Source organism: Patagioenas fasciata, chromosome 3 (assembly GCF_037038585.1).
Source record: "Patagioenas fasciata isolate bPatFas1 chromosome 3, bPatFas1.hap1, whole genome shotgun sequence".
NCBI classification, from domain to species: domain Eukaryota; kingdom Metazoa; phylum Chordata; class Aves; order Columbiformes; family Columbidae; genus Patagioenas; species Patagioenas fasciata.
The window spans coordinates 42,821,438-42,833,790 of NC_092522.1; the positions used below are offsets into that span (position 1 = coordinate 42,821,438).

Genomic DNA, 12,353 nt, shown 5'->3' on the forward strand with positions numbered 1-12,353 from the left:
AAGTGAACTGAGCAGGAAGGAAGTGTCAGCACTCTGAGGGAATGTTCAGCCATCTTAGAGGTTTCTATATTTTCTATTATGTACCTGTATAAAAGATCTGTACAGCTCTAGGAGATACTGTCTGACTTCATGGAAACAAGGAAGGCTAAATCTCCAGCTGATATAAATCAGCCTTGTTTTACTGAATCAGTAGAGCTGTGCACTTGCTTTACACCAGCAGACAAACTGCGTGAAAGTGCTATTACAAAAAGGAAGCTTATGTGCATGCGGGTATTACTTACTGTGGGTATTAGTGGTAATTATCAGTAATATCATCCCAGTGGCTCCAGGGGATACATTAATAAATTTTAAAATATAATTAATTTAAAAAGTAAAATCAATTTGAAAATAAATGAGAACAACGACAACGAAAAAGTAGAGCCATAGTTGTGCACAGCAGCCATTGGAAGTGCAAAACCTGGTATTTTATGTATGACTCATTCTGTAATTTAAATTCAAAGTTTGGTGTATGTTTATTCTGAGCTTAATTTATTTAAGGGTAAGTTGTATATTTTTTTTAATTGAATCATACTGCTGCTTTATGTGATCAAAAATCCTCTCTGATCATACAACCTAGTTTCTGTCATATTCATAGAATCATAGAATAGTTTGGGTTGGAAGGGACATTCAAAGGTCATGCAGTCCAACCCTCTGCAATGAGCAGGGGGTTCAACTTCAACTTGATCAGGTTGCTCAAAGTCCTGTCCAGCCTGGCCTTGAGTGTTTGCCTGGTAGTACTTCTGCAGTGCATCAATCCAGTACTTGAATGCTCCTGCATTTGCTCAAAAAGACTTGGAGAAAGCATTAAAACCAAAAGAAGGGGGGAAGTAACCTTTTGTTCCTTACTTGTTTTTCAATACCCTCTATAGGATTAATGTAAAGTCAGTCGTCTTCATTCTTCCCAAGAACGGGTGGGGAGTTTTGAGGGTTTATTCAGGAAATATTGTGTACGGGCAGAACAAGGTCATGCCCGCCTCCTTTCCAATCCTTCATTCCTCAGACCACTCCCAAGCAACATCTCTTGGCAGTGGACTCAATTAATTGTCTCAACAAAGGGTGTTATCCAGGAGAGAAAGATTTCACTAACTGTATAAAAGGCAGTTACATCAAGCAAATGGTGTTTCCTGCAGTTCTTATCATTGCCCTGCCCTGTGGACTGATGCACATGCTGGTTAACTGGAGAGTTGATGTGAGGTGAGGTTCACTAGAAAAAGGAGGAGGTTGGCACATATGCAATAATAAGGAACAGGACACACAAAATAAAAAAAATATGTGAGTGCATACATCATGAATTAATAGTTATAAATCTATGCAATGAACTCCATGTGTTCAAAGATGATGAAAAAATACTTTAAATATTTTTCAGTTTCCCTATAGAGTTATGCTTTTCTTATGTCAAATCTTGATCTACGGTTCTATGGAGAGAAGAAGCGTTTGCAATGTTAAAACAACCCCTTTCACTTTAGATTTAAAACAGGTTGACAGAAATGTAAACATTGTATTAACCAATATTGATTTCTCTTTTCTTTTGGAGGGAGAGGGATGAAAGTAATGAGAAATCCTGAATTTAGTTTCAAAACCAGTCCCTTCACCCTTATTCTGAAAGTTTAGTTTTCTATGTGAAAGAAGTGCCTGCTGACATTGCTGAGGACATAAGTCAATGACAAATCTTCCACTGAATTAAATGGAACCACAATTTCATCTCAAGATATCAAAACAGATTTTTAGATAGGTGCTCATTTGCTTTCTGTTTTAACTTAAATTGAAATCTTAAGAACTGCATGGTATGCTATCCATTTTCTAGATTATGCTGAGGAACAGATTAGCAATTACAATTTGGCGTGTATTTTAACAGAAAGAAACTAAGCTGTTCAGCCCTTTCCTGGGATATTCTGGATCAGTTGCTTGATCTCTGAAATTCATTTCATCTACTAGAGTTCAGTTAATTCTACTTCAGATTTTGACCTAAGCCAATTCCACATCGTTTCTCAGTAAACTTACAGATAAAGTTTGCATTTTTAAAAATGCCACATAAGATACAAGTGGGACTGAATTCAACGTAATGGATGTTGTTTGTGGCATTCTTAGCAGAGGGCTGAATTGCTGGAAAGTCAAAGCAATGTAGTTCATTCATATCCAATCTGGCAAAGGGCAAGCATAATATGTCATTTGTGAACTAGTATGCAAGCAAAAGAATGTTTTAATGTGACGGACAGGTCTGCACAGGTGTTTAGATCCAGCTGACAGCTACAATATATGTTAGACGGGTACTTCTTTTCAGGAAAGAGAAATATAAGCATTTTACCAGATCACATTCATAGTCTGTCTGGAAGCCCTCCTGCCTTGAGAGAATCCTACATGCCCCTTCCTGTCATCTGAGACTGTTGAGTAAGCATCCTTGACCCACCCTGTGCATGTATCACATAAAGTTGTCTTTATCATGTTTTTACGCTTAGCTGAGGCATGTGCATCACACCTATAAACTTGCCCAGGTGGACTCCAGCAGCGCGGCTGCCACAGCATATTCCCAGTACAGGCTGCACAAGCTCACCTGCACACAGCCAGCTGCCCGCTATCACAGTTCAGCTGCTTGGGCTGCTGTGGGGATTGAATTGGATATTAATTGTTGACGTTAATGCGCCTTGCTTAGGCATGCCTGTGTGAGTTGCAGTCCAGTTGCTTTGTAGATATACCATGAAAGAACCTGAAGTGGGCTACGTTAGGCAATTGTTATAGAGTCTACCTCCTTGCTTGCTCAGAGCATTCTTGGAAACATTTAAATCAAGACCTTGGTCCAGAAACACGGTTGTAGTCACAGATCTGGCTTAAATACTGAAGGTGACTGAAGAGTGTCCTTCGTGCTCCCACAACGATGCATTCTGATGGATTACACTCAATGGATTCTGGTTGAATTCTGACTCGATTCTGGATGAATTAGATGGATTCTGGTCAAGTTTTCTATTTTTAGCACAAACTTCACACCTCACTTGTTAGATGGTCATAACAGTCATTAGAATTACTAAACTGGCTATGTATTTAGAGGATGATAACTGTTAGCAAAGATACTATGATGAAATAATGAACAAATTCTACAAATTCAGGATTATGGGGATTACATTATTGCTATAAATGCAAAAATAGCTGTTTTCAAAGATAAAGAAGATTCTCTGAAGGTATATTCTATCTAATAAAAATGTTTCCCACATGAAAAATTAATAACAGCAATAAAGTGATGAAAGCAACATTAAGCTGTACAAAGATGTGATATGCAGACAAAGAACCACTTTAAAGGAAGGTTTCCCGTTATGAAAGACAATTATGGCTGTTTGGTCCCCTCAGAGTTCATTTAACAAACACTTGGGAACACTGATTAGGGCCTGTATCTTTGTTTTTCCAGTGGCATAACAGAAATAATTAATGGCAAAAATGTGAAAAGTTTGACTAAGAACTTGGTATTGGTTTATAGGACATATTCTTAGCTTTAAACCAATTAAAGTGAAACTCTGAAAAACTCTTCTTATCATCAACAGCTAAAAGTTTTCTCTTTTATGTCATTTGGAGACTATTTAACAATACAGATATCATAAGGGAATAGCAGAATGGTTATTTAATTTGCTTACTCCCTTAGCTGAAGAACTGGCTTTTAAGACCTTCACTAATGTAGATCTTTACAGAGCTATAAGAAGCCAAAAGCGTTATATATTTATATTTTTCCTGTTATTCTGCTTAAGCTTCAGAGTTTTTACAAAACAAGAAAAAACTCTGATTTAGGTTTCTTAAAAAACAAACAAATGACTAAAAAAAAGGACAGAACACCACAAAAAAACCAAAACTCCTTATTATTCTGCAGTTCTAAAACACACTTCTGTTGTCTGTTCCATCCATTATCAGTATGTCTTTTCCCATGGTTCATAAATTTCCTGTAAACCTTAGAGAAATTTTCCAAGACCACAGATAATGTTTAAGACCATGTTAAATTAAACCCAGCTCATAACGTTTATTAATTATTTTAAGTGCTTCCTCTTTAGCCTTTATTTCCACTATTGGCAGACTAGGTTTGAGAAAAAACAGTGATCTGAATACCAAGGAACACTTCCAACTTAAAACCAGGGAAATTAGCAGAGTTATTTCACATCTAAACTGCAAGCAGGGTCGGTCTGTTTTGATTCATGGATTTGTCTGCGGCTTCCCACATGGGATCTGATTTAAGGGCCTGATTCCAAGTCTGGACTTCAGGGGAATTTGGGTAATGCCACCAAACTCTAGACCTGTTCTCACATCTATGGACATTGCTATGGGTAGAGGCCATCTTCCCAGAACCCGTTGGTTGTGGAAGGCACATGAATTTTTGCCAAAGCCTTCTTCCATACCCATATGTGTCCCTGGCATTCCCTGTGGTGCCATTTAAAACTTGAGGGAAGAACGCACTTACACAACCATAAATTAGGTATTAGCAATAAGAGTATACTTGCAATTAGGGTAAGTGGGATGGTTGTTTCCTCAGGAAGAGGGTTCCTTGTCTACAAGATTATTTGGAAGTTACTCATATTGCTAGGAAAAGTCAAAGAAAATGGTGAGCCAAGTTTAAGTTGGGTATTGAATTACAGAATGAGAAAAAATCTTACACAAAAGAGAAAAAAAGAAAGCATGTGGTCAGGTATACCTGTGATTTCTGTGTGTTTGTTGGGACATCTCATTCAGGTGCCAGAGCTGAGGGCACTATCCTTCCTCACACCCTGCTCCAAAGTGTCACACCTCAGTACCTCACCTGAAGAAAAAGCCTTGTATAGCCAAAGTGTTTTTATAGTGTTTTTCCCCTCCACGTTCTATCAGTTGTTTGGATGAAAGGCATTAGCTTTACTTACGAACTTATAAAATTTGCCTTGCTTAAATACCTAACCCATTGTAAATACAGTCATGCCACCCTCTTCCTTAGTCACCGTGTCTTATTTTTGGCTGGACTGACTTTGGCTGTCCTTGGGTTGTATCTGCGGAGGGAGCTGCCAAGACACCGCCCTGCCCTTGGAGCAGTTTCTGCTCTGAGCTCCGCTCCCACCCTTTCTCTTTTGTTCCTTTTGCTGTCCTTCTTTTTAACTTCCTTCCTAGATCTTTTTCAATAGGAAGGCTGCCTGGGGACCTGTACTAAATAAAGATGTGAAGGAATGGTGTTTCCACGCCTGCTAGCTGTCGCTGGGCCCTGGGAGATGATATGCAAATCTAGCCAGGGGTATGCTCTCTCCTTCCTTCCTGTTTGGGACCAGGATTTTCCCTTCTCCTTATGTTGTTGCTTTTAACTTGCATTTCACTTGTATTCTTTAATTAGCACATTCCTTCTAGCTTGGCTGTTTTTTTCCTGTTTACAGCATCTCCACAATTGCTACTCAACTCTATAAATCATACACTTTGTGAGGAGTGCTCATTGTAAATATGCACGTTACTAGACTCATCAATTCTAGTTCACTGGGAGCTTTGAGTATAAATTCTGTATGACATATTAATAATGCAAATAGTAACTGAAAGCGACTTCCTAAATGGCTGTCCTTTTTATTGTGTTTGGGGGGTCTTATCATACCTCAGTGGGTAGAGGGTTATACTCAAATATATCAGTTGAAAAGATGTACAAATTAACTACATTGAAAATGGAAGCTATTAGTTTTGTAAAGAGCATCACATGGCAGAATGTGAGGACACTGCTTCTTAAAGACCGAATTTGGTTCATGTTCCTTCTCACGAGGCAGAGGAAAGCGGTTATGATACAACCCATTGAAATTCTGCAAATAATAGTATAACAGAGAGATGGAAGGAACAGGAATAGGGTAATGCTTTCACCTCAAAGGCAGCCTGTCCACTTGGCCAAGCCAGACGTGTAGTGTGACAGATCTTTGCCATAAAGGAGTGTGTGCAATGTTAGCTGATGTGCTGCTCCAGTAAGTTCTCATTTAACAAATTTCAGCATCAACCAATAGACACGTGAAATACCTTGTGTAGGGAATTTTAAAATACTTCTGGATGGAAGATTTTGTACAAATGATAGATGGATAGATACTACTTAAATGGTGTATGAAGATTATGAAGAGGTCCTAATAAAGTCTCTAAAGCCTATATGTATGAGCTAGCAAATCAGAAAACTAAATTATGTCTCAGAATTGTGGAATCCTTTTGAAAGTAAATTTGATCAGTGATTATGTAAGTTGATAAATACATTACTTACATAAATGTCCAGAAAGGCATTCAAAAAATGAGGTGCTTTTTCACTCTATGATAGTATCACAGAAATCATAGCAAAGTGATTAAAGTAATTAAAAGCTGGGCTTGTGTCCTAAACAAGAGCAGAATTTGGCTCTTGTTAGTTCTGCAACTTGAGGTTTATATATATACACACACACACACATATATATATGTACATATATATATATATATATCCATCTCATTGGAATAATATGAGAGTATAACTGTGTTGTTGAGCTGTGATTACCATACAGTGCTATGAGGGATACTGGGCTTAGGAACTGTTGCAACCATGAATGTCAAAAGAAAGAATTGAGGCTTTTAGACTGAAGTAGTATTTTGTTAGACCATCTGATATAATTTGAAAAAAATGATCAAAAGCTTATCTGTTTTATTCTCTACTATCAATCACTGTTATGAAAGACAGTACTTTTTTTTCCCTACAAACCTTTGCTGTTCTATTTATCCTTCTAAGTGCAGAGGACATATATTCTTATGTCAAATGTGCACTTCTTAATATTGATTACTTGAGCCATTGTATGTGACAAATGCAAAGGAAATAAAGAAGAGAACTTTGATGAATGTACAGGAGAGTTTAACCCAGGTAGACTTCCCAGGCTGTGCTTTTATGAAGCACAGATCTCTGATGTGCAGTGCTACAACGGAGTGGCTAGAACTGTACTGTACAGGGGCATGAAGCTACATACTAAAAGGTTTATACTGAAGTTTACGGATTTAATTTTGAGGCAATTGCCAAAGCTGGAAAAGAGGTTAAGGTTTTCTTTTTCGTATTCTGAAAATCAGAATACTCAGTGTGATATTACAGTCTTTCCTTTCATGAAACACAGACCACAACATTTCAATCTCAATTATTTCATTAAGACCAATGATTTAAGGCTGAATTAACACATTAGATTTGGAAAGATGCATGCTTTGGGTCTAGGAGTGCAAATGCAAGAGAATTCATCCATATCATTCAAAACTTTTCCAAAAGGGACTGGTAACTTGACCATCCATTCAGTAGATCTTTCGGCATCTTTTTCCTGAAGGCTGAGAGGTGCCCAGTACCAAACGATTTTTGATAAAATAGGTTGCAACCAATTTCTTTAAACTTTCTGTTCTTTATGTGGCTAGAATTTTTAGCACAATGATTTTTAATATTAGCTTCAACCTGCATTTGCAGTTCCAGTTTTTAGCCTTTTATTAACAGAAGCTTTCACAGCTCAGCTGAATGTTGTATTTACTTGCTGAGTGAATAAGAGTCAGACAGATTTGCCTCCTATTTCCTAACAAAACTAATTTGAGACCTTACACTTAACCATAGCAAGCAGATTAGAAGTTCTAAAAAAGTGAGAATAAGCAGATCATCACTGAAAGCTTTGAGGAAGAAATGTGTCAATGAGGCAATTGAGTTGAAGTGATCATTTGATCCCTGACAGCTGGGAAGAATGACAGAGAAATACAACACAACCAGAAAAATCTGCAGAGAAGATTTGCTCTGGATTTTGAAAGTTGAAGGTAGGCTTTCAATCCTGCTAGGAAGAAAGATAGGAAACAGCAAAGGTTTTGTGTGGGGTAGGAGGCAGACACAGTGAGGGGAAAACAGAAAGTCTTTCATATTCTACAAAAGAGATTCTCAATAACAGAAGAAAATAGCTAGTGCTATGCAGAGAATACAGAAGAGTGTAGTAATAATTTTTTTCCCTTGATTTAACCCTTAGCATAAAATACTGGGCCAAACTTGCCTTCTATAACCCTTCTGATTTCAAACGAATTATATCCAGGACTGATTTTGTCAGTATATTCCTTTGCTAAAACTCACTTTATAAAAGCAAAAAGTAAATAAAATTATTTTGGTTTTAAGTATCTGTGTGTGCAAAAATAGATATTTAATAAATATATGTGGTTGGATATAACCAGTTGGAAACAAATAATTTAATGACTCCCATATGAGTCTATTGAAGTTGTTACATTTGAAGAAGCTATTGAGCTCCAAGGAATAAGCTGTTTATGCATAATAAGGTTATTACTTTAGCAGGGGTACAAAAATGAAAAAGCTTCATTTGCTTCAATCATACATCCTCAGTTTATCTGGGCTCCCACAGATGTGGAGGATCATTTGTAGTACTGTAGGTATGAGCAGCAGCTCATATGTGAAGGAAAAATAATGATGGTAATGGTATGTTCTTGCTTTCCTGAGGGGGCATAATGGCATGAGACAGCAACAGAGATGTCAGGTTTGTAGAGTTTAGCTGTGACCTGTTTCAGCTATGGAAGATCAATGAGCACTAGGGAGCACAGAGAACAGTAGTTTTTCTTAGTTTGTCAGCACAGGGAACAGTTAAAGATTTACTGGACTGTACTAGGTTTGACTGAGGTAGAGTTAACTTTCATAATCGCAGCCCCGAGGGTGCTGTGTTTTGGATTTGTGACTAAAATGGTGTTGATACCACACCAACGTTTTGGCACTGCTGAACAGCACTGGCACAGCCCCAAGGCTTTCTCTTTATTCACGCTCTGCCCCCTCCTAGTGAGTAGACAGGGGAGGAGACACAGCTGGGACAGCTGACCTGAATCAGCCAAAGGAATATTGCACACCATATAACAGCTTTCTCAACAGAAAAAAGCCGTTATTAAACTGTCTTTATCTCAACCCATAACTTTACTTGGTTTTGCTCTTCCAATTCTCATATCCCACAGAGGGGGTGGTGGTGGTGGTGGTGGGGAGTGAGTGCTGGGTGGGTGCTTCATTGCTGACTGGGGTCAGACCACTGTATGGCCTTTACGGCACAGTTAATGGACTATAAGGTTTTGCACTCTCTGATGCCTGCAATCTGATTTCTTTAATAAGTATATAGACATTTGGCAGTCACATGTCCTTAAACTCTGAGTCACTGAGGGCCGTTTTCAATCAACTAGAACACCAGGAAAAATACTGTGCAGTTAAATGTCAGTGCCTAATGCTTCAAGATATATGTTTGCATGGGTGAGTCATCCAGTTAACATCCTGCATTCTTTCCATGGAGTTGAATGAAACACAGACAGAAGTTTGTCCAGAACAGGTGCTTTTATCAGATAGACAGATTTCATAACCATTCAATAAATGAGTACATCCTTCCATTTTAACTGCCTACAGCACTTAGAATTTCCTGTCAAGGTGATACCACAACTGAACACGTATCCCTCATGTAATTTCTCTCAATGTACCCATGCCACCGTGAAGTGCAATTTAGTCTTTAAGGAACTGTTCTTCACAGGAAGAAATGGTCATAAACGTGTGCCTTGAGGTAGAGCAGGAAGAGCGAGGACACCTTGTGCCATAGCCAGTTAGCTGAGGTGAGTGGTGAAGGACAGTCTATAAGCTGGAAGGGTTATTCCTAGTGTAGGGGTGAGGCTGCAGAGTCCTAGTGCAACAGGCAATCCATTAAAAATGGAGGTGGAAGGTAAATAGAGCAAGATTGAGAAAATGTTGCAGAATCATTCAGAAGATCAGCCTGATTTCATTTCCAGTTTGCAATTTGTAAACTTCCCTTTATTGATTGAGTTTTCTTGTCTTTCCTTGGTGACTACCTTGCCATGAACAGGCAAATAGAGTCTAAAACTTGAAATCAGCACTGTAAAGAAACCAAGGTAGGTTTGAACTTCATCATCTTGAACATTTCTAAAACTAGCATTTTCCTATGACTCTGAACAGGTAGCACCACCTGGCACTGCTCTGCTTGCAACATTTATGGAGAACAAATGTATGACATATGGTTGTGCTGGTCTCAGTAGTTGGTACTGTAGTGAGTACAAAGTGATGGCAGAGACGGGCGTTATATCTCTCCTATCAAAACATAGACAGTTGTCTTGGAAACACTGTGATCATCCTAGTGCTCTTTTTTTTTTTTGTAGTGATAAATGCCTTTGAATGACTTTCTGGACTAGAATAAAATGGCCTACAATAAGGGTGGTAGTGATGAATATGCAAGTAACCGAATATTTAGTTCAGTAGGCAATTTTTAACTCTCCTAAAGTATTGCTGAGAATTATTTTAAACCAGAATATTTTTTCAGTGATTTTTGTTTTATTTATGATCGTTTGTTAAGAAAAGAGCTTTTTACCACCAGTAGTGAAAATGCTGCTTAATAATATGTATTTCATGGATTATAATCTGTTTTGTTACGAAGGTGATTACTACTAAAATATTATTATGAACAAAAATTAGAGGAAAAGTCCTTCAGAATGCGAGGGAAAAAAATCTTTTTTAGAGAGAGCAGATGTTATTCTGCTGAAGAACTGACTAAATAAGATTATGAAAATGTATTCCCTTTCTTCATTTTCTGCAAATCATCAGCTCTCAGGCTTGTATATGGAAACACTGGATCAAAACACTTTGAAGTCAGTGGGAGGTTTTCCGTTGAGTGCCTTGAGCTTTGTGTCAGACACTTGTGGCTTTAACTTGTGCTAATGTGCTGGACATAGGGAACGTGTTTCTTCACTGTTCTAATGCTGAAAATGGAGTAGTAGTGTTGTTTTTCTCCATCATAGGATGCAGGACAGCCAATAGGTTTTACATGTAATAGCTCTGTGCAGATAAGAAAATGAACAGGTTTTTTGTGATTCCTTTCAGTCTATGCAGAGATCAAGCATAATGTTTGTTCTTCTAATGCCAGCACATGTTAGTTTTGAATATTGCACATGATGGTTTTGAATATTACAGCCCAGATGCTAAAGACAGAATGATCTTAGTCATGACAGAATGATCTTAGTCATGACAGAACTGGGCATCTGCCTGTGATAGCAGATACTACTGTACTCTTTGCTACCTCTTCTGGTGACATTAAAGACCAAGGAGAAAATGATCCTTAAAGTCAGAATTTACTTCTGAATACCTGAACTGGTTTTGTTCGGGCACTTTTGACACACATTAATAAGCAATTTCTTGTAGGAATGCAAATCCGGCGCTTCTTTCCCACGCATTGCTTGATTACATTTCTGTGGTAGTTTAAGGGCAAGGGAAGGAAAACTCCTCATTTCAGTTGATTTCAAGCATTTAAAATTGCAGCAAATTTTCGGGGCCTCTTTTGAGAAAACTTTCTCTTGTACCATCTTCCCATAAAACACTGAGAGTTTCTTTAAGCACGTAATGTTTGATGTTTGTACTGTTGTTTGGGTTTTTTTGGTTTGGTTTGGTTTGGTTTTTCTATCTTGGATGGAAGTATAATTGAGTTAAAATAATCTTTCACTGATGAATACTTCATTTACAATAAACATAACTGTAGTAATTTTATCTGTCATTCAAGATGCTGCTACCTTGTAAAACTACATTTAAGAAAACCTGCTGTTTTATTCCCTAGACTAACTGGCAATTACAATTGGTTAAGCAGCATTACAGAAGGTCGTTGTTCTTACAAATAAACAATAGAAGATCAAATTATCCAAAATAGTTGAAGAAAGTTCTCTGGATATCTTTTTCATGTATATTTTTACAAAACAGCATTTGAGAAATTGGCATCTATCTGTCAACCATAACATATGAGACAGTCTAATCCAAGTCAGTGAATTCTGGTTAACAGTTCAGATGTATAGGAGACACTGATATTTTGTTTGTTTAGGTTTATATTTAGGTTTATATTAGATGAACAGATTTTACGTTCCAAGAGGTTTGGCTGTAACTTGACTCTGAGCATATTTACTGCAGAAAACAGAGTGTGACATTAGGGCAAGTTGTAGGAAACAAGAACAAAAGGTCTGAACTTTTTGTTGTTATTGCATCATATTCTTATTAAATGGTATTGTAATCCTCACAGGACAGGGAGAAAACAAAGAAAATTAGGATTCAGAGCTGCAGAGCTGGATGAGATTATTTCAATTAAATGTAGAGCTCTGGGTCACAGAAAGGGTAAATGCTTTGCCCAGAGCCACAGAGGAAGTTCCACTTCAAAGCTTTGAAAATTGGTGTTCAGGTTCTCAGTTACTCTTTTACTGCAAGAATTAGTGAGCATTGCAGCCAAACAATCTTTTCTCTCATTCGCTGTCTCTATCATTATCTTCCTAGATTTGCTACCTTTTTGTTTTATTTTCTTGTGTAACACTGCAAAAAA

The 12,353-nt window shown here is 37.7% G+C and overlaps 1 protein-coding gene across 4 annotated transcripts in view; it reads left to right on the top strand.

The window, feature by feature from the left end:
- SMYD3 (SET and MYND domain containing 3) overlaps positions 1-12,353 on the top strand; it is a 404,221-nt gene that overhangs the window by 285,109 nt on the left and 106,759 nt on the right. The window lies entirely within an intron of this gene.